The sequence below is a fragment of the Phalangium opilio genome, unplaced genomic scaffold, assembly GCF_054372755.1.
Source record: "Phalangium opilio isolate 3A_F unplaced genomic scaffold, DU_Popi_V2 ptg000209l_1, whole genome shotgun sequence".
Taxonomy (NCBI): domain Eukaryota; kingdom Metazoa; phylum Arthropoda; class Arachnida; order Opiliones; family Phalangiidae; genus Phalangium; species Phalangium opilio.
In genome coordinates this window covers 11,549,477-11,569,818 of record NW_028324217.1, presented here as the reverse complement: position 1 = coordinate 11,569,818, position 20,342 = coordinate 11,549,477, and the positions used below count along the sequence as shown (strand labels likewise).

At 35.8% G+C, this 20,342-nt stretch overlaps 1 long non-coding RNA gene across 1 annotated transcript; it reads right to left on the bottom strand.

Moving 5' to 3' along the window:
* Positions 1 to 13,175: 13,175 nt before the first annotated feature.
* LOC149619161 (uncharacterized) lies at positions 13,176 to 13,889 on the bottom strand. The gene is made up of 2 exons (XR_016375261.1): positions 13,662 to 13,889; positions 13,176 to 13,594 (listed from the first exon to the last, which is right to left on the bottom strand). It is a non-coding gene; the product is annotated as an uncharacterized LOC149619161 (long non-coding RNA).
* Positions 13,890 to 20,342: the final 6,453 nt, after the last annotated feature.

Sequence of the window (20,342 nt, the reverse complement as noted above, 5' to 3'; positions counted from 1 at the left end):
AAATGATTTTAAGAATAAAGTTTCTTAAAACGACTTAACTAGAATTAATGACGATAAAATTATATTATAATTATTTTGATATTTAAGAATAACATCTTAATTGCGTCTCGACTCGGAGAGGTTTATTTTGGTTTCCCAACTTCTTTAATCTATGTAAAATAGATAATCACAAACTGGGAAATGTTTACATAGGAAACATATTTTGGCCGATGTACAACGCGTTATGTAGAGGTAGACGCCTTTTTGCAAAGAATCCCTGCTCGTAGCAAATATGCGTTCGACGCCAACTTCTGGATAATACGATAGCCTTATGATAGAGTCCAAGTCGTATACCATTACCCTTGCTTAATCATTCAAATAACGTGTATGCCTAACTTCATGAGCTCTCAACTCATAGAGGGTAAATTGAAATGCACTTCCTCGTAAAGCACCCAACGTTTTATATAGAGTGAGCTCTTATTTGAAAAATTTTCCAGAAAATTCAGGAAATCTGCCCAGAATGTTCTAGAGGAGAATGGATGGGCTTGAATATCTTGAAGCGCAAACTACGCGGCCTGCACTAAACCCCTCATCATTCAATCATTTTTTGCTCACGGAAAAGGCCAAGGCACACATAGCCTCCGGATTTAACAGACACCCGCATCCTTCCTTGTATTACCAGAACTTCATGTAGTAAAATAACACGAGATAACTAAATCATAAAACATTTTTAGATTTCCAAAAACATACTTAAATCTCAAAATCCCTTAAAATTTCCCGAATCACAAAATTTAATTCGAATTTTAAATGTTTGAAATGGGCGCGAGGGGTTTGTCACTTCAATAGTCAGGTGTACAAAACCGCAGAAATCGATTACTTGATATCTAGAATTCTTAGAGAATTCAGTAATCACATTCATTTTTGGGGGTACGCAAAGGTAATCAGAAATCTCCCGAAAATCACTAGAAATCACGTGAAATCTTGAGAGAAATCAGAAATAATATCATGATTTACTAATAATCACAAATTTCGCAATAGCTGGAACTCTTTTGGAAAAATAATACGCCCGAAAATTCAAAAATCGAACACTTGTCTTTATTTTAATTTTCCATTTACGTCTTTATTTTAATTTTCCATTTACAATATTTTTAAGGATATGAATGAATTTCAGTAATTCACTCTTGCAAATTTAAAACATAGATTTTTATCATTTAATTTTAAAACTTCATGCTAAGCCAGAGATAGATGTAATTTTACAAGCAGGAATGGATAACAGAGTAATGTGGGCGCCCGTCAATATTCCAGATCCCCTTCCCCGAGACGGGGGGGCGTATGAAAGAAGAGGCGGGTCATAGCGACATAGGTAAAGAGGAATAACGTAGTTTAAGTGAGCCAATAAGATAATTAAAATATTCGTTACGTGTTGGAGGGAGGGGCTCTATAACTGGGCTACGAGTCGGACTGAAGTAAAGACTAACCGTTCTCCATTCCTACATCTAAAATTAAATCTATCCCTGTTATTACTAAAGAATAAAGGTGAATATCTTCAAGCTCGTGAGTTTTGCATTATTATAAATTTATATTCATGGGAGTAAGTTGTGACGGCTGCCTTTAGGATATAAATGTATTATTTCTTAAATCACTTAAATATGCGCACTAAAATATGCGCATTCCCGAGTTACAGAAATACAAAGGGATATTTATTTATTTTATTTTCCAACTGACTAAGCATTGCACAATTTAATTTCATATATAATTTAATTATTTTCATTTTAATATTCTGGTTTTAATCTATATGGAATTGGTTGACAGACAGGCTTGAACACTAGTTAGATTATAATGCGCGCACCGGTTTCTCGTATTGGATCACATTCACGGTGCTTTATTCTTTAATCAAATACAACCATATAAAGATGAAACTGACTTCAAGTTGTGTACTTTTATTTATAGCACAAACTTCCTTTGAAACGGCTCAATAAAGTCCGGTTGTTGTACAACAAGAAGCAGGCTTTATTAAGATATCCTAACACATCGAACTGTTTTTTCAGAGGTGGATGGGTTTTCATTCTGGGAAATTTGATCCCTATTGACATAAGTGATATAATATAATAAGTATGACACTTCCTGTGTACGCAATGCCAAATAGACCTTTTTCAAAAATCTAAGTGTTTCACCAATTATTATTAGGACGAAACATTCGGTATGTGGATCCTAAGACCTTAAATGTTTCTTCAGACAAAAGTACTTCGGTGGACTGGTAACTTTGAAGCCCTATATAGCGTCTTTGGATTCACATCCCTGGTGTTCCATCTTAACCCTACACTAAGCAGACGTTACTCTGCCTATTTCTTAAGCAAGTGTGCAGTACACATGTTCTAGTTATGGCTTTCATGTGAAAACGTGATTGTCCGTTTTTAAAACTATGTTAATCTTTGGTCGTGTTTGACTCTTCCCCACCAGAGGTCGTGTTTAAGAATGTTTTGATAAATAACAAGATAGTCGGCAATTATCATGATTACTCCATGGACTAAGCAATACTGAAGGACCGATGGCAGCCCATAGAGCCCCATACTAAGCGACTAAACAACAACGTTAAGCTTACTTCCCCCTTTTCAGCCCCAAAATGGACGGGGGGTTATAAAAATACTGAGTCAAATTCCGGAAAAAGCTAGCGCCATCTAGACAAAGTGTAAGACGTTAGCTGCTTCCCTCTCTAGAACGTTGATTCCCCCATATGCCCCCACTATCCGGTTTGCTACTATCTGCCGCTAGAAGGCGAATTAACAAGTGTTTTTCAACTTTCTCCCTCTGCCATCCGTCCTTCAGTATTGCTTTGTCCATGATTACTCGCAAACACAACTCCAATAACGTCATACTTATTGCTAATATGATACCAATGCTGTTTGAGAATAATCATAAGCGAATAATTCACATTAAGTGTCCATCATTAGGTCTCCTGCCCCCGTCCTTTCTGTCAACGAATAAGACAAATTTTTATTTTCCTAGCGATGATCGGCTCAAGAAGGAAGTATACATGGGGAGTGTCATGACTTTCTAGGGTGAAATTTTTAGTTTAGGGTCTATCTTTTAATCGTGGGCTTTTTCTCCCGCTAACTCAAACCTGTGTTTTATACCTAGATCTCGCAGTACTTTCCCACCTTTCACGTTACTGATGTTTTACGATTAGAAAGAAAAACAGAGCAAAAGAAGAACACAAGTTCTTTAACATGCTTTGGTATAGACTATTTTTGGTGTGAAAATCACTGAACGCAAACCTCGCCGGCGATTAGGTTGTTTTTAAACCCTTCTCTTGTGTCATACCTAGAATAAACTAAAGGGAAAATATCACGGTGGTAGCGTCTTGGGTAATTTAATAAAAGGTTTTTGGATGAGACTGATTATAGGGTGTAGGCGGACCCTCTATTGATCCCATACAGACATGGAGAATAATAGTAGATCATCCGTTTATGCTATAACTCATCTTTGACGTAGCATATACTAAGTGTAATTGATTGAACTGTGGCGTGTAATCATGGTGGTGTGACGGATTCACTTCCCGTTGCTGGCTGTTAATTAAGAAATGAGTTTTACTATTTTTGCTAATTTGGTATGGAGACAATAAACTCTTAGTAAGGAGCACTAGTAAATTAGAAGAATTTTTTTTACGTTCGAATTTGGCACGAATATCCAGATTTTAAATTTCTAAGTCGGTATTTTCTTACTTTGGTTCATTTATTCAAATTTCTTAAAAATATGCTACCAAGCATTTGATATTGATTGTTTTCCCCTCTCGTCTGTTCTTTTCTTGAAAGGAATAATTTCACTGGGATTGGAATCAAAGTGCCTTAGAATGCGTTACATTGCAGCTTATTCTCCATAAATACTAAAGTATGGTGAAAAATAGTTAAAGATAACCTTAGGCGTAACCGTAGGCTATATAGTATTTCATGTAAACTCAGACCACCAAATCATGGACAATGATAGCACGCTCCCTCACGCACCGACTACAATGCATCGCCGAATTGTTCTATTTTACTAGGGTTTTGGTGATAAACTTGCGACACTCCCCGCCACAGCGCTGGTTTCAGGCGTTGCTCTAAGTAAACCTATCCATAACCCTATTCAGTTGCCTGTCCATGGTTAGATGGTCTTTAAATGTTGAACCCTCACTGAAACTATAGCGATCACCACCAAAGAGGGTATATATTGAGAAGTGTAACACTGGTCCTGAGAGTTATATTCTTGCTTTTTGAGTTTTCCCCTCAACGCCCGATATGTGGCATCTTTACCGTCCCTATTATTGGTTGATATTCAAATAGGAAAATTTTCAAACGAACAAAAGCGAGAACTAGTACAATGCACGGACTAAGTTGTAAGCTTCTACTCCAGGTCTTTATACTCTCGCTACATTTTATTGACCTATAAACTCAAAAATAGAACTAAAACAATTCAATCTCCATGCAAGGCTTAAAAACATTAATATTTTTGTGAATTGTGACCTGACACAACAAAAATGCGAAAGCAGCGGGTCAACCAACATCAAGGCAAGCGTAAAAGTTATTTCCTCTACAAGATGATCTAACAGATTTCTAAATAAACGATGGGGTCGTTTTTGGCAACGAATTTCAACCAAACTATATTAAAATGGGGCTCCAACTTGCCAAGCAGTGGCCACAAAAACCTCCTATATATATTTTTCAATATTTCGCAGCGCTCATAAATAAAAATATACGCTGGTTGTAAAAAAAAATCAACAAAATAAAAAATAATCAATATATTTCTTGACAACGCCGGGAAAACTTGGCAGTATGAAAAAATACGTAAAAAATACCCAAAAGAAGGGAATTTTTAAGGAAAGAAATTCTTTATTTCATTCGTCCCTGTCTCGGCCAAGGTTATTCAATAAAGGTTTGGACAACCTCGGATGGTAAAACACGTTTTATCTCTTAATTCTCAGTCAATTTTTAAAATTTAATTTTATTACTAGAGATGAGACCAGAAGTACCGAGCTAACCAAATTCTTCACTCGGCGAATGTGAATATTCTTGATAACACACCAACGGTTGGCTCTCTGGTGGCGGTTTCAGAATTTCCCCTCCAAAACGTGAGACGCTCGCTGTGGTAGACGACCGAACTTGATTCAAGCACCCGCGTCCGTGTTCCGCGGCTTTAGCTTGAGGGGAAGGGGGTAGGAAATGTTTTTGGAACTCGACCAATTTTTTTCTCTCTAGCGTAGGCGTGATTGAAGCGGCGTAAAATCCTCAAATTTGTTCACTAATGCCAGGATCTACTATCAATGCTAGAGCCCTTCACTTCTAGTCTCATCTCACTTCTGCTAGAAATGACGTAAATTTATTTTTTTAAGACATGATAAAAATTAGAGATGAACCGGTACTAAATTCGGTGTTTCCTGATAGTATCGGATCGGATCGGTTGGTTTAATATGAAACTATACCGATACTCTTTTAAAATGCGTTAGATGGCGCGCCGCTACATGACATTTTAAGGTCTTTCAGTAATGTATTGATTTGATGGTGATAATCTCTCATTTCTGTGAATGTCAATCATGGTGATTTCTCATTTTATCTAATAACTAATAAGCAAAAATAGCTATAAACTGTTCATAAAAATAATAAGAAATATTTTATATCACCTTATTTTGAAATGAAAAAAAAAACTGAAGTTCGATTCTCAAACTAATTAAATTTTTGCTTTCAATCATTAACAGTTACTAGAAGTATAAGGATAATAGGGCCTTTCAGCATACACTAGTTAAAGGAAAGCGCGGCTCCGTTGGTGCCCCTTAAAGATGGCCTTTCTACTATACAGTAGCTAAGCTTGGTAGGCAGGAACCAATGGGACCTAGTGCATTAGGTTCGATTGGTTTTTGCCTTTGTCAAGATAAAATTTGTGTCCAGAAGATTAGCCAGAATGCTAGGGGTGATAATGGAGCCGCCTGTTGATTTAAAAAAGACAAGCCACATATATTACATATAAAGCGTCAATTACACAGACTTCAATTGTTTCAGTAACATTTTGAGCAATAAAAACTCCTTCAATAAATAGGTTTAGTTTTTAAGCAAATATTTCCGTAAATGATGTTCTATTTCCTAAATAAAATAGTGGCATTAAATTTGAACTCTGCACAATTGTTAGTCTAGATAACGTTTTTTAGCAACTTAAGCTTTTTTTTGCGCAAATTATTGAGCGTGAAGGGTGAGTTTAACTCAAATCACTCTGTAAAATCGTAGCCTACGTTAATCAAGGCCCGCGCATAGCCTTCTGGCTATGGGCGGCATTGAACGGATGCGCCAGCTTGTTTTTTGCGCTTGATTCTCGAAAGGTGGCGCTTTTAGATAGTAAATGTTAAGGGATCTTCCATTTATTTGAATTTGTAGAGCGGGAAGAATAGAGGGATCATGCATAAAATTGTTTTGACTAAAATATTTTTTATATAAGGAAACGCATGCATTTCTTATATATCATTATAATTATTATTTTTTAAAATTTATTTATAATTTATAATAATTATTATTAGAAAGATAAAATTTATAATAATTATTATTAGAAAGATAAAATTTATAATAATTTTTATTAGAAAGATAAAATTTATAATAATTATTATTAGAAAGATAAAATTTATAATAATTATTATTAGAAAGATAAAATTTATAATAATTATTATTAGAAAGATAAAATTTATAATAACGTAGGCTCCGATTGAAATTTTTATTTTAATGTTGGAGTCGCAAATATTCATTATATATTATTATAATTAGAAAGATATTATAGAAAGATAAATATTATAATTATAGTTAGAAAGATAAATATTATAATTATAGTTAGAAAGATCAATTTTATATTTATAGTTAGAAAGAAAAATTTTATAATTCTTATTGGAAAGATAAATTTTATAATTCTTATTGGAAAGATAGAATTTATAATTCTCTCGGCTCTCTGCAGTCTGCACCGTACGAAACGGGATTTGGATTGCGACACACGTTGCAATCGCCCGCGAAAACCAATTTTAAATTTAAAACCGTACTCTTAAGAGCGCACCAAGCGGAGACACGCGGCGCACCAAAATGCCCAAAAAAATCCTGGAAAGCCAGTATGCGCGGGCCTTTATTAACGTAGGCTCCGGTAAAATACTAGCTACTGCCAGACAATTTTAGGAAATGAATTTGCACGAGAACGGTTATATTCTGTTTTAGACATCCGTGGTTTTTTATGCAAAGTTTGAAGGGATATTTGAAAAGGCCAGTGCACTTTTAAAGTCTAGAAATTCTCTGGGATTGAACCATAAACTAATCCCGCTAAACATGGAAAGTACTGGGAGAAATGTTTATCAAGTTTCAAACCATACAAAAATTTTAATTATGCATTCAAATCATACGAAACTATGCACTGTTTCATTAGATCTGCTGTCACCATGGAGTCATCAAACATTTACGAAAAGTCAATCGCTACATCGCAGTTTTGAGGTCAAATGAGAATTAAAGGAAGAGGGTTGTTCCTTAGAGATTGGGTAATGTTTTAAAATGTACTTTTCTGGACCACAAAAGTTGCTTTCCCCTTCTATGAAGGCTATTGGTGCCACCTATGAGAACTTGTCTCTCCATAGACGCTAATTTTAAAGTCAAAATTATTAAAAAAAAAAGCTTAAGCGTGCTTTGGTACTACGAAAGTGTGCCAAAAAATGCCGGTGAATCTCTCTAAAGTCTCTAATGCGTCTTGGCCACTCTGAAGCGAACCGCGCTACCGCTAGATGTCCCTCCGCCACCAAACCATAGATTTACAACAGCTAAATTCGCTGTTTGAACGTTCTCATGTCGTTCATGGGCTCTAGCATACAGAGTATTTAAGATAAGTCTGCAATAAATTAAAGCGTGTGTTCTTTGGCTCATACTGAGTGGAAAGTGTAAAGGATATCGGGTCTAGAACCTTCAGTTATGGAGATATGGGCTGCCAAGCATTGGTCAATGTTTGAGATCCAATATCTCTTTAAATTAATGTCGTATACCGTATTTTCTTTGACAATTTCCATTCAGTTCGACCCTAAGAATACGCTCTTTTATTTATGACAAAGATTTTGTAGTTAATCAGTATATTTAAATTCGATCAAAAACATTAAACCCGAGGACGTTATTCCGAAAGTTAGGTGTTTATATTTCTTGATAGCCGTTTTTGAAAATACGCCCCTGCTTCCTCTCTATGAAGTTCTTATCGATTTGTCTATGGATTGGTTCTAAAAGAAACTTTACAAAAACAGTTGACTGATAAATTAATTTACATTTTAAGCGATGTGCTGAACTCCGAATTATGTCAGAAAACTTTTAACATTTTTAGCCATATCGTAGTATACGATAGGCTCTTAGTTTGACCCGAGCCGTAGTAGTAATAGTAGTAGTCGTGGCCGGAGTTTTCGCTTTCGTTATCGTCAGATTTTAGCTTAAAAGGAACTTTATATTACCACAACCCACCCATAGGGGTAACTGGGCTCGGTTAGAGATTTAATTTTAATTAAAATTTTTTCAGGTCAGACCCGGGAATTGAACCCGGGTCGCTGGCGCAACAGGCAGACACTCTACCAACGGAACCATAGAGACTTGATAGAAACTCCGAGTTTTATATTATTTATTCTTATCTCTAAAATGTCTCGGTGATGTGGGGTGGGGTACCTCTTAATCTGTGGGGTCGGAAACTTTTGAATTTTTATCTGTGGGGTCGGATACTTATGAATTTGTATGTTTGGGGTTTTTATATTTATTTTCTTTTTATGTATGTTCTAATTAAATAGATAACGATTTTCCCCGTTTCCTACCGCGCTCCTGTGTGTGCGCGTGTTTCGTTCTCGTTCGGTAGCTATCGGTGTCCCCCCATATCACCCAATCTTATTTGCCCCAATCAGAAGAATTTAGCCCAAATCATATATTCCTGCTTCACCCAAATGTATTTCTCCCAATTCCCGTTTGCCACAAAAGGCGATAACACAGGATGTTGGCACAAGAAACATACCCGTTTTTTTATTTTGTATTTTCCTTTAAAAAGCAATATTTTAAAATTAGTATTTATTAAATATGAAAGTCGAATGGCTGAAAACTTCGAAAGGAAAATATGCCCCCGTAAATCGTGGCCAGATGATGATTATAAAAAGCACAGGCGCGTAGGAACGTTTCGAATTTAGGGGGGTACAGTCTAAACATGGATTTGGGCGCCCCCTCCCCAAAGACAAGAAAAATGTCGAAAAATCCATTGAACAAGGTTGAAACATTGTACTTTAATTACAGTGAAATGGTGAATTATTATGATTTTCCAAAATTCGGTGTCCGATAGGTGTTGGTTGTGGAAATATTTCTGCACATGAAATTTTAATCAATCTTATGAATCCTCTCTGGGTATGTTTAGACAATTGCTAAGTGATTTAGTTGTTTTCAAGTCATTGTTGTTCGTAAGTCAGGGCACCAACCCTTGAGACAATTTTTAATATGAAAAATATGATTCCCTTTGTGAGACCAGGATTTCATAATAACCTCCCTGATATGACTCATAAATGATAAGACCTGAAGTGTGGATAATTCTATTTTAGTGTGAATGTAAGATTCATGGAAGTGCGTTACATCGCACCTTGATCTAATTAAATAATGAAGGGCTCACGCAGAAGGCGAAAAGGCTAATAATTAAAAAAAAACCATAAGCAAAAAAAGGCTTAAAAGTGACTGAAATTTACCAAATCAAGCTATTTTAAAGGGTCGGGTAGGAAGAGAGGTTTTTCAATGAAAACCGATTTTTATAATTAAAGATATTTAAAGGTCTGTGAACTTAATCTGCAAGCTTTGACATTTCAGATCTCAGGCGAAATTAAATTGAAGTGAAGCTCAGAATACAAAGTAATTGCTATAATTTCAAATAAAATCTTCAATAATTCTTTAAATTTAATTATGCGAAAATATCCTGAGCGAGCTCCGCGATTTTTTATCTGAACAAATGAGATGTCGCTAATTCTACGTTTCAAGCGTCATACAGCTGGGAGGATAAATAATTACTCCAAAATCCCAAAAATATAAAAATATTAGTGAAATTATGGGATAAAATAGGATAATTTCTAAAATATTCTCACTACAGTATAATTTTGGCGCCCTTTGAATATAAATTTGGCGCCCTTTCTGACCTATTTAGGCGCCCTAGTAAAATTTTAGGGGGGTACAATGTACCCTTGTACCCCCCCCCGTTCCTACGCCACTGAAAAAGCACACTTCAAGATCGCAAATACTGGCGATGCCCGATAGTGGAATGCAAGGTGACAGCGGCGACCGTTAATAAAACCGTTTGCTATGCCAAAAATGAGCAAAATCATCCCAAAGACCACTTGCCTATTACTAAGAAAGGGCAGTTGAGATTATGAAGGATAGAGTTATTTCAAAGCCACTGGATTCTGTTAACAAAGTATGTACCAATACCTTTTTCTGAGTTAGGGTTAGGTAGGTTGGGTGTGGTTAAGTTAGGTTAGTAATATTTTATAAATCATTTAACTATGGTACGCCTAAATTCCAAAATATTGATGTTTAGCTTCATTGACTTCTCAAATAATATGCCTTTTCCAAAAAAAATATTGTTATTGTTATGTTAGGTTAAGATAGGGTTGGTAAAGTTAGGTTAGTAATATTTTATTAATAATTTAACTATGGTACGCCTTTTCCAAAAAATATATGTTTAGCTTCATTGACTTCTCAAATAATATGCCTTTTCCAAAACATTACTGTTATGTTAGGTTAGGTTTGGATTGGTTAAGTTAGGTTAGTAATATTTTATAAATCATTTGACTATGGTACGCCTTTTCCAAAATATTGATGTTTAGCTTCATTGACTTCTCAAATAATATGCCTTTTCCAAAACATTACTTTTATGTTAGGTTAGTAATATTTTATAAATAATTTAACTATGGTACGCCTTTTCCAAAAAATTTATGTTTAGCTTCATTGACTCTCAAATAATATGCCTTTTCCAAAACATTACTGTTATGTTAGGTTAGGTTTGGGTTGGTTAAGTTAGGTTAGTAATATTTTATAAATCATTTAACTATGGTATGCCTTTTCCAAAATATTGATGTTTAGCTTCATTTACTTCTCAAATAATATGCCTTTTCCAAAACATTACTGTTATGTTATGTTAGGTTAGGTTAGGTTTGGTTTGGTTAGGAGGAAGTCTCTTCCTCTTTGGAGCGGTTATACACTTCAAGTAAGTGTATCCCTTATGTTATGAAAAAATTAATAATTAAAACCATCAAATTCTACTCTATTTGAGTCTTTTTGGGTATGCAATATTGGGTTAATTGGAATAGGAGAACTGGGAATTGGGTTAAATGAGGTTTGGGTAAATGGGAATTGGGTGTTTTGAATTGGGTGAAATGGGGGGTAACCTAGCTATCGTCATCTATGTTATGTTTGACTGGAACGTTTTGGCGGTTAATTCAAATGAGGGTTTAGATAGAGCTAACATAGTGTTAAATGAGCGTTATGCGTTTGATCATTTTAGCATTGCTAAAGGTAATTCGAGGGTATAATCACTAAAATGCGTAATCACTATAACTAAACTTTCTCTTTCAAAAGTTTCTGGGCATAAGTCCTTGTTAGAAATTTATAAGATGCGATAAGTATGCATCGGCATAAGTCTATGTTGTAAACTCATCGAGGGGATTATCACTAAAAACTATCTGTTCTTCGATTCGCCGGAATATTAGAATTACAGCATAAGTAAATTTATACGGTTATAATTTAATCACTGTTTAGAGTAGGGAATCGAGGGGCTATTCACTCTGATTTTATGCACGGTAAATCATTTAAGCATTGAAAAAGATAGCGCTATTCACTCATTAGGGTAAGGTATAGAGGGGTTATCCACTCATTAGGGGTAGGGTATAGAGGGGCTATTCACTCGTACGATATGGCTACTATTACGAGCCCTAGGGCCGTCTTGTTTTTAATTCCGAATGAATAACGACCGTCTACAACGCTACATTTTGTTTTAACCGCTCGGCTTTAACTTCAAGAAGTTCTAAAGAGACAAAACCGTTCCACGTTATTTAGGAAATAAAGCAAAATTATCTCGAGTGGAGTAAAAAGTTGGTTATGTCGAAAACATAGAAATATGCACTTTATTCGCAAGATAAATAATAAAGCGGAAACGTTTAGACTTAAACGTTTTGTCGAAAAACAAAAATGCAAGCCTGTATTTTTAATTTTAGCTAAAATGTTTTCAGTTCAAAGGTTTTTCCGATATAACAATTTTTTTTTCAAATCATATCTAAAAATATTTTTTATAACAGAAGCATATTTTTCCTTTAAATATTTCTGAAATATGACCTAGAAGATTTTAAATCGGATTTTGATTGGATACAGTTGTGATGACGTCAATACCTTTGAAAAAATGTTCCCCAACTCTAATTTCATCACGTCTTACATTAAAATGGGGAAACAATTGGACTTCCATGTGAACTAAGGAAGGAAACTTACTGAAAATTCTTAGGGCCAACGCTGATCAGTATAGAGTGCTGTCAGTTGTGACGTCAGATCCAAGGTTAAACGTCACGAGTCTGCCTCTAGCAATGGGCGTTACCGTTTTTTATTTATGGGAAAACAGCATGGGTGACGTCACACCGGCGCTTCTGACAGCACTCTATTGCTTTTAGCAACTCTCTTGAAAATTCTACCAGCAAATTTGTATCAGTCTACTTCAAATAGATAGAAATAATTTCTGTTTGGTCAACACGCTGTCACTGTTGGAAGCATTTCTTCTCCGAATAAGTAATATTTTATTCAGAACGGTCTGTAGGAGGTCATGAGTGGGTCAGAAACCCTTCCTTAACAAGTTAACCTTCTAGGGCCTGAGGGTCCAAAAGGGCCAAATGAAGTTGCACTGGAGCAAGAAATGTACCGAGCTAGAGTGTGGTCGGACAGACAGTGGAGCAGACGGGACAGGGGCAGAAATGATGACGCTTTAATAACGTTTTCCACGCGCTCTAGCCCTCGGGCTGACAAACAAAACTGTTCGACCATAATATAGGAGAGAAGGAGAACGAAACCTGGCGACAACTTAACTTGTAATAATGATGAAAACGTTTTTCGTTCAAAATGCTATAAACGTCATTGTATGTTCGCCTCGCAGCAAGAGGATCCCGGGTTCGATCCTGGACTGTGGAACCGGGTGAAACTCTGCGAACAAATCCTTCTGCATAAAATAGTACCAGATTTTATTGCGAACGCCACCATGTAGCGAACTGTGGAACTAACCTGTGTAGTCTGCTTATATTTCTGCTGTGCTTCAGTTTGAGTTAGGGTTACGTCAGGCAACGGGTTAATGCGGATATTGGTTTAATTAAGGACGAAAATTCGGTTATTTAATAAAATGAATGTCGTTAAGAGTACGCAGTGTGATTTAACGTACAAGGAAGCTACCGATAAGAAAACTCAGGCTGTGTTGAAAGGAAAAGTAAGATCTACCCAAACCAATCCCAATGTTAAAAATCAAACTACAACAACTTGGATACAACTTTATTACTTTGAACTCTTCCCTATCACAGTTTAAAACTTCGGACAAGTTAATTTTTTCCCTGGAACTTAGAAATACAATTGTATTTAGAAATAAAGACATATTTTAAAATAAGTTATGAATTTAGTACTTACCACTCGATTCCAGCCTCTGCCATTCTGCCTGAGTGCCTCACTGCCTCTAGCAGACGCCTCTAGTCAGTTGGAAGGCGTAGGACCGTACTGTCCACAGAATCACGTCACTCGTGTGTTAATGCGCGTAAAAATCCTATCTCTCTTCACCCCCACGGGGAGGGAAATGGCGCGAAAAATCCGTAAACGGGACGCCTCGCGAAGTTGCCCAAGCTACCCACTTCCCCTATTTTCTTCTGCCTCTATGCAATGTAAAGGGACCCACATGTACACAAGCCACAGGCTTAGTGTGGACATCCCTTCTTAGACAAAGCCTAGGTTATTATTATTATTATTATTATTTTGCTTTAGCGGTTAGCCGAATACAAACGGTTTATTAAATCCAATCAACTCAATGTCTTTCAATCTAAACTGTCTTTTCACTCTACTTTACTTAATCTGTTACTTTATATATTGCCTACATTAATCAAGGCCTGTGCGCGGCGCCGATTTTCATTTTTCGTTTGGCAACTTATGTTGCTGAATTCCCTCACCCGAGAGCGCTGTTAGCTGGACTTAAGGAAATTGAAATGTTCATTTTCTCTAGCTTGAAATTTGAAATGTTCATTTTCGCGCACGTTTTGGTCCATCTCGCAATGCCATCTCGCGGTAAAATAGATAGAAAACCCTAATGCTCTCCGATATCGATGCTTACAAGTTTTCATAGTTTTATTGTAGTGGAAACCGGTCTCTTCGTTCAAAGGTTCGGTTTTAATTGTCCTGATTACTTACATCCCCTCTAGCAAGACAGTAAAAGATATTTTTACTATAGAAATTAATGAAAATAACTCTTTAAAACGTGAATGTAATTATTCGAAACATGAATATTTGCGCGAACGCATTAGGCCTTATTCGTAAAAATATTTACATACAAAATATATACATAATATACAACAAACAACAAGTACAATCTGATTACCAAATTAAATTATTTATACACTCATTTTGAATTTTCAATAAACTACACTAATCGACTTTTCTTGTTTACCTTTCCTAACGCTAACTGACAACGTGACGCATTGTCCCTCAAACGCTATACAGCGATGTAAATGTGAGTGATAGGACAAACTGGAGTTATGAACTTTGCTCTCTTAAATGAGTCGGTTTTAGTTTGAGCACGCATGGACTTTTCAGGCCTATATTTTTCAAACTTCATAATATCCTTAATCATCGCAAGGGGCAGTGGGTTTCAGATGAGTAAAAACTATGAGTCGCAAATTTGAAAGTTAAGCTACAAAGAGAAAAAGGCGCTTGAGGAGATGGAAAATTCTTCGAAAATAACGAAATTAACCTAATTTTTGACAACAAAACTGGGGACAACATCGTCGGATTCTCATTTACACCAAAAGCGTAATGTATTGTGACGCTCTTCTGGCTCAGGATGAGCCAGAAGAGCGTCACAATCAAAGAGTATCAGAACTCATGAAAAGACTTGAAAGAAAATGTTTTAAGCTTATCGCTACTGTATTGAAACAACATGGACGCTTTTCCTGGAATTTGTATATATTTGAGGACATGAAACTGCCTTTTTAATATAATTGGCTGTCTCGAGTCTTTTACAACTGAATATTTATTTTTTTATGTTGCTGAAATAATTAGCCCAGGGCAGCATGACGCCTTAAGACGGCCCTGCCCACTTTTACCAAAAAAAACATGTGACACTCTGTGGGAAAAGCTAACTCTCAAGCTAAATTCTGATGGATTAGGAGCAACTAAAGACACCAAGAAATGGAAGAAGGTAAAATGATGAATCAAATACTATTGTATGAATTTGTTTTTGAAATTAATTTCCTCAAATCAAATACTATTGTATGAATTTGTTTTTGAAATTAATTTCCTCAATAGTCATTTACGGATTGGAAATCGGATACAAAAACTAAAGCCGGAAATTTAAAAAAACCTAAAACTGGTGGAGGAGAGCGTCCTTCAACTGAGCTAACTGAGCTAGAGCTAAGGTTGTTAGCATTAGTGGGTTCAATTTGCGTTGAGGGTAATCCGAATGTCCCAGAGGCTGGTTTTAGGGATTTCCAAATGGTACGTTTTTATGAATATTATCATTGTTTTGAAACGATTTTTTAACCTGATATCTAATATTTAAGGATGAAGATCCAAATGGACTTCAAGCTGTAGTTGACAGTGATAATCAAGAAATAGGTGGCAATGAAAGGGCCAAAACTTCAAGCGCTACTTTGGATGATAACTTAATCCTAACCCATTGTGATACGTCGATTGACAACCCACTTACTTTTATGGTTGTTGCCGATAAGCCTGAAAAGGCTGTAAGTAATAGTTCAGAAACTGAAAAACTGAATAGTGGTGAGTTTTGTCCTAATATAAATTATGTAACTTTTATTATAATCAATGTTCAAGTAAGACATATTTGAGTAAAAGTATACCTTTAAACATTGAATTTTAAGTATTAGCTAAAACTTTCGTAGAGGTAAATATGTAAATAACCGATTTAAATAATGGTTTAATTGAGAATATTAAATTAGATTCAACTTCGCAACAGCCAAGTACCTCTGGAGAATGTGCTAAATTACCGTCGAATAAAACACCTAACAGAAAAAGTATTAACATAAAATCATTCTATGATATGTTTTAATGTAGTTTAATGCTACAATTTAATTCTAGGAAAATATATGGACGTTACAAGGTTTGAAACCGCTTCTACGGAATTTATCCAAACCGAGCGTGATAAAAATGATATTTTAAGAGGAATTCAAGTGTCATTAGAAAAACATGCTGTGGCACAAGAAGCTATAGCTAGTGCCGAGTCTTCAAAAGCTGTTTCAATCGGAGTGATAGCTAATGCAATATGTGATTATGTAAAGAATTTCAAAAAGTAAATCCTAAAGTCAATTCTTGAGTTCCTTGTAATACATTTTTCATCCCACCTTTTATGATCTCAATATATTAAGAATAAAGCTTTCTCTAAATATGCAAGTTTTGATGGTGTTTATTTAATAAACTGAATACAGACATTTTGAACAATATGAAGACATTCTTTTAAGCATATAAATTAACAGTTCTAAATGAAGCCATTTCCTCTGGAAACGTCTTTACCTTCTAAATTGCCTTACAATTTGTTCTCTGACTCTTTCACCAGCTCGTAGAAAGTTGTCATTCCTTTGGGGCACATAAGGTGGTACATCTACGTGTTGTCTAGCCCTCCTTCGATCTCTAATTACTTCATCATCACCTTCGTCGTCACTGTCTGAGAATTCGTCATCGGCTGGTACATGAGTTGCATCTCTTCGAAGGTTATGCAGTACGCAACAAGCGTATATAATTCTTCCCGCAGCTGTCGGATCGTAGTGCAGTGTTCTGTGTCCAAGGAGACAGCGGAAAACCTGCTTTAAAATACCTATTGTACATTCAACAATTTGCCTGGTTTTCGTAAAGGCGGTGGTGTATCTTTCTTCGGCGGATCCAGCAGGCGCATCCAAAATGGGAGTCATTAGCCATGGTCTTAGTGGATAGCCACTATCGCCAATTAACAATGAATGCTTCCCTTCCCTTATATATGCCCTTTCTAGGTAAGCGGAAACTTGTGACATTCTAAATATGTGCGAGTCATGAGCAGAACCTGGGAACTTTGCATTCATGTTAAGAATACGGTAAGTGTGATCACAAATGATTTGAGCATTTATGGAGTAAAATCCTTTCCGGTTCACATATTGCTGTTCCCTAAATTGCTCATTTTGTTGTGATGGTGCAACAATTGCTATATGTGTGCCATCTATAGCTCCTATCACACCGGGTGTTCCTCCTATTTTGCAAAATCCAGTTTTTTATCTGTAATTCTTCTTCTTCGGTTGAAGGAAACTTTATGTGATCCGCCATACATAGTTCTATAATGGCTAGACTAACCTTCGAGACGCGTCGGCTTACTGAAGGTTGACTAACAGTCAAGAATAAATCTTGACCAACTGATAATTGGTAACATCCAACAGCAAAAAATCTAATTGCTACAAGAACCTTTCATTAAAAAAAATAAGTTTAGGTCGTTTATAATTATCCTGAATTAATGATTGATATGAAATACCTTCACATCCACGGGTAAAGCTAAAGCGTGATTGCCTCCAGTCTATGTCTGAGAGTATCACACAGTGCGTTGATTGAGTCCTGGTTTAACCTGAATAATCTCTTGAATTTATAGTCCGACAACATTTCAAACGCAGCACATCTATCTCGCATAACTCTTCGTCTTCGTAAGTCCCTTTGCGGTTGATAATTTTCTATTTCATATAAGTGCCATAATATCTCTAATTCGTGAAGCATGAGCGCCATTTTCGATCGTTGGTACCTCTGAACTACAGGGTTAAGCTGTAGTTATGATAACGACTCTTTCAAGCGATCTTTAGAGTCACCGATCAGTTCAGAATACCGAAATTTTGTCATAGCGACAATTTTATAGCGCACCGACCGGAAACTGTCGGTATGGATCTCACCGATCGGAGTAGAATAGGGCCCCAGATGGATTGGAAATGATGATGGGCGACCTGCGGCACCATATCTCTCCCAGTGTACCTCGCGCACGCCCCTACCCTTCCGTAGGCGATTGCTAAGTGCTGCCGCGTAGCGCCATTTTATTTGAATGAGAACTAGCTTCTATTTTTGAGATAGAGGGAGCGTCCTTTACAATTTCGTCCGGCACGACCTTACCAAACCGCTGGGGATGATGGGAGGACTATGGTGCTGTATGTGGGGGTACAAAGGCGACGCTTAAGGTATGGGGGTTTCCACTCCATTACTCTCTCCTTCAAGCGTTACTCTCGCCTTTCGTTAAGTTGGGGGTGGGCCGTTTCCATGGTAGCGCGCGTATATGCAGCGCCTCTGAATTGTAAACTCTTGGCGGGAAATTCACGAATGGTAGATTGGCAGTAAAGTATGTCGCGTTTATAGCATTAAAGGGTTTACAAAATTATTTTAGGGATTCTACTCGTCGAAAGGTCTAAAATCTAATTTTAACTAAACACATTTTTAATGTAAGAGATATTTGATTTGTAAACCAAACGAAGTTTATACCGTAGTCTCTAGAGAGTGTATCAGGGAAACTTCTGTAACTAAACAAGTTTATGATATTACCATCTATGTAAGTGTTTATATTTTAAGTTACTTAAATTAACTTGCAAGTGCTTCCAGATAGACACATTTTTGGGGTTAACTATACCTGCACATTTAATTTGGGAATTTGGGTGTTGGGATTAGATAAGCTAAAGCCTGAAAACTTTCTTACGTTACAGTTTTGGACAAACAAAAATGATAATTTGATGTTTAATTTTAAGTATTGGCATTCGCAATAAAATATTTCTATTAAAGTTTAATTACTCAAATAATCCTAATAATAAATTTTACCAAGCACAAGCACTTTCTGAGGTTCTTTTCACATTTCAGTAACAAGTTCGGACAAAGAAAAATTATCATTTCAAGTTTAAATTTTCCTATAAATGTTAATGATATTTTATTTAATTAACTCTTAATTTTAATAACTAATAAGAGTAATCAATTAATATTCATCACTAATCTTAAGAAAAAAGTTCAATATTATTTTTATAAATAATCTTATCTCAATAAAAATAAGCATTGGTAATATAATAATTACGCCGTTGCGTCATCTACGTACGTACACTACTATTTTAGCAATAATTTCGAAGCAATAATTATTAATTGTTAACTCTATATTAAATTTAGTTTTTTTTAATTGTAAATTTTATGTATGAGCAAAAAAGTTTAAATTAACATTGCCATATGCATTTAAAATTAGGCCGACATGATGGCGCTAAATATAGCCTAGATCTGACGTAGACTACCCGCCTTTATTTCCGAGTATTCCACCCCCATTTTTGCTTATTACTATTCCCCCATCACCCATGTCGTTTTGAGCTTGCACACAGCCATAGCCCACTCGATCACGCGCATTACGACGCAAGTTGCTTGCGCTATAGAAGCCCGTTAATAGAAATCATTTTAAATAATACCATAATTTTAATAATTTTAAATAATACCATAATTTTAATAATTTTAAATAAGCTGCTAGCGCATCGCGCTATAGCCTGCAGTCGCGTGATCCAGAAGGCTATGCTTGAATCGAGCAGAGAGAGGCCCACGCCACTCGACCACGATGATCACGTCGAGATTTATTTTTCGACTTCGCAGATGTAACTGGAACTTAACGGTAGTGTGTGGCGTCATAAATTGGTATGGATCCCGCAAACATGTAAGCAACTTGATAAAGTTGTTATTCCTTAATGTCCTTGAGAATGTACTAAATAGTACCTAGAACCATACCTAGGTGGGTTTGCAACCTCCACTGTATTTTAGTTATTTAAGAAAATATTAAGATTAGTGATGATTAGTAATTGATTACTCTTATTATAAGTTAAAATTAAGAGGTAAACCAATTATTTTTATCGTTTTTGTCAAAAATTGCAACTGAAAATAACCTTAAAAAGTGCTTGGTAAAATTTGTTATCATGGGTTATTTGAGTAATTAAACGAGAATAGAAATATTTTATAGCGTATACTTATAATTATCTTTTCGTTTATCCAAAATTGTAACTGAAAATAATCTTGGAAAGTGTTTGGTCAAAATTATCAATACGTTTTTCAAACGGCAATAAAATATAATGCGAATATAAA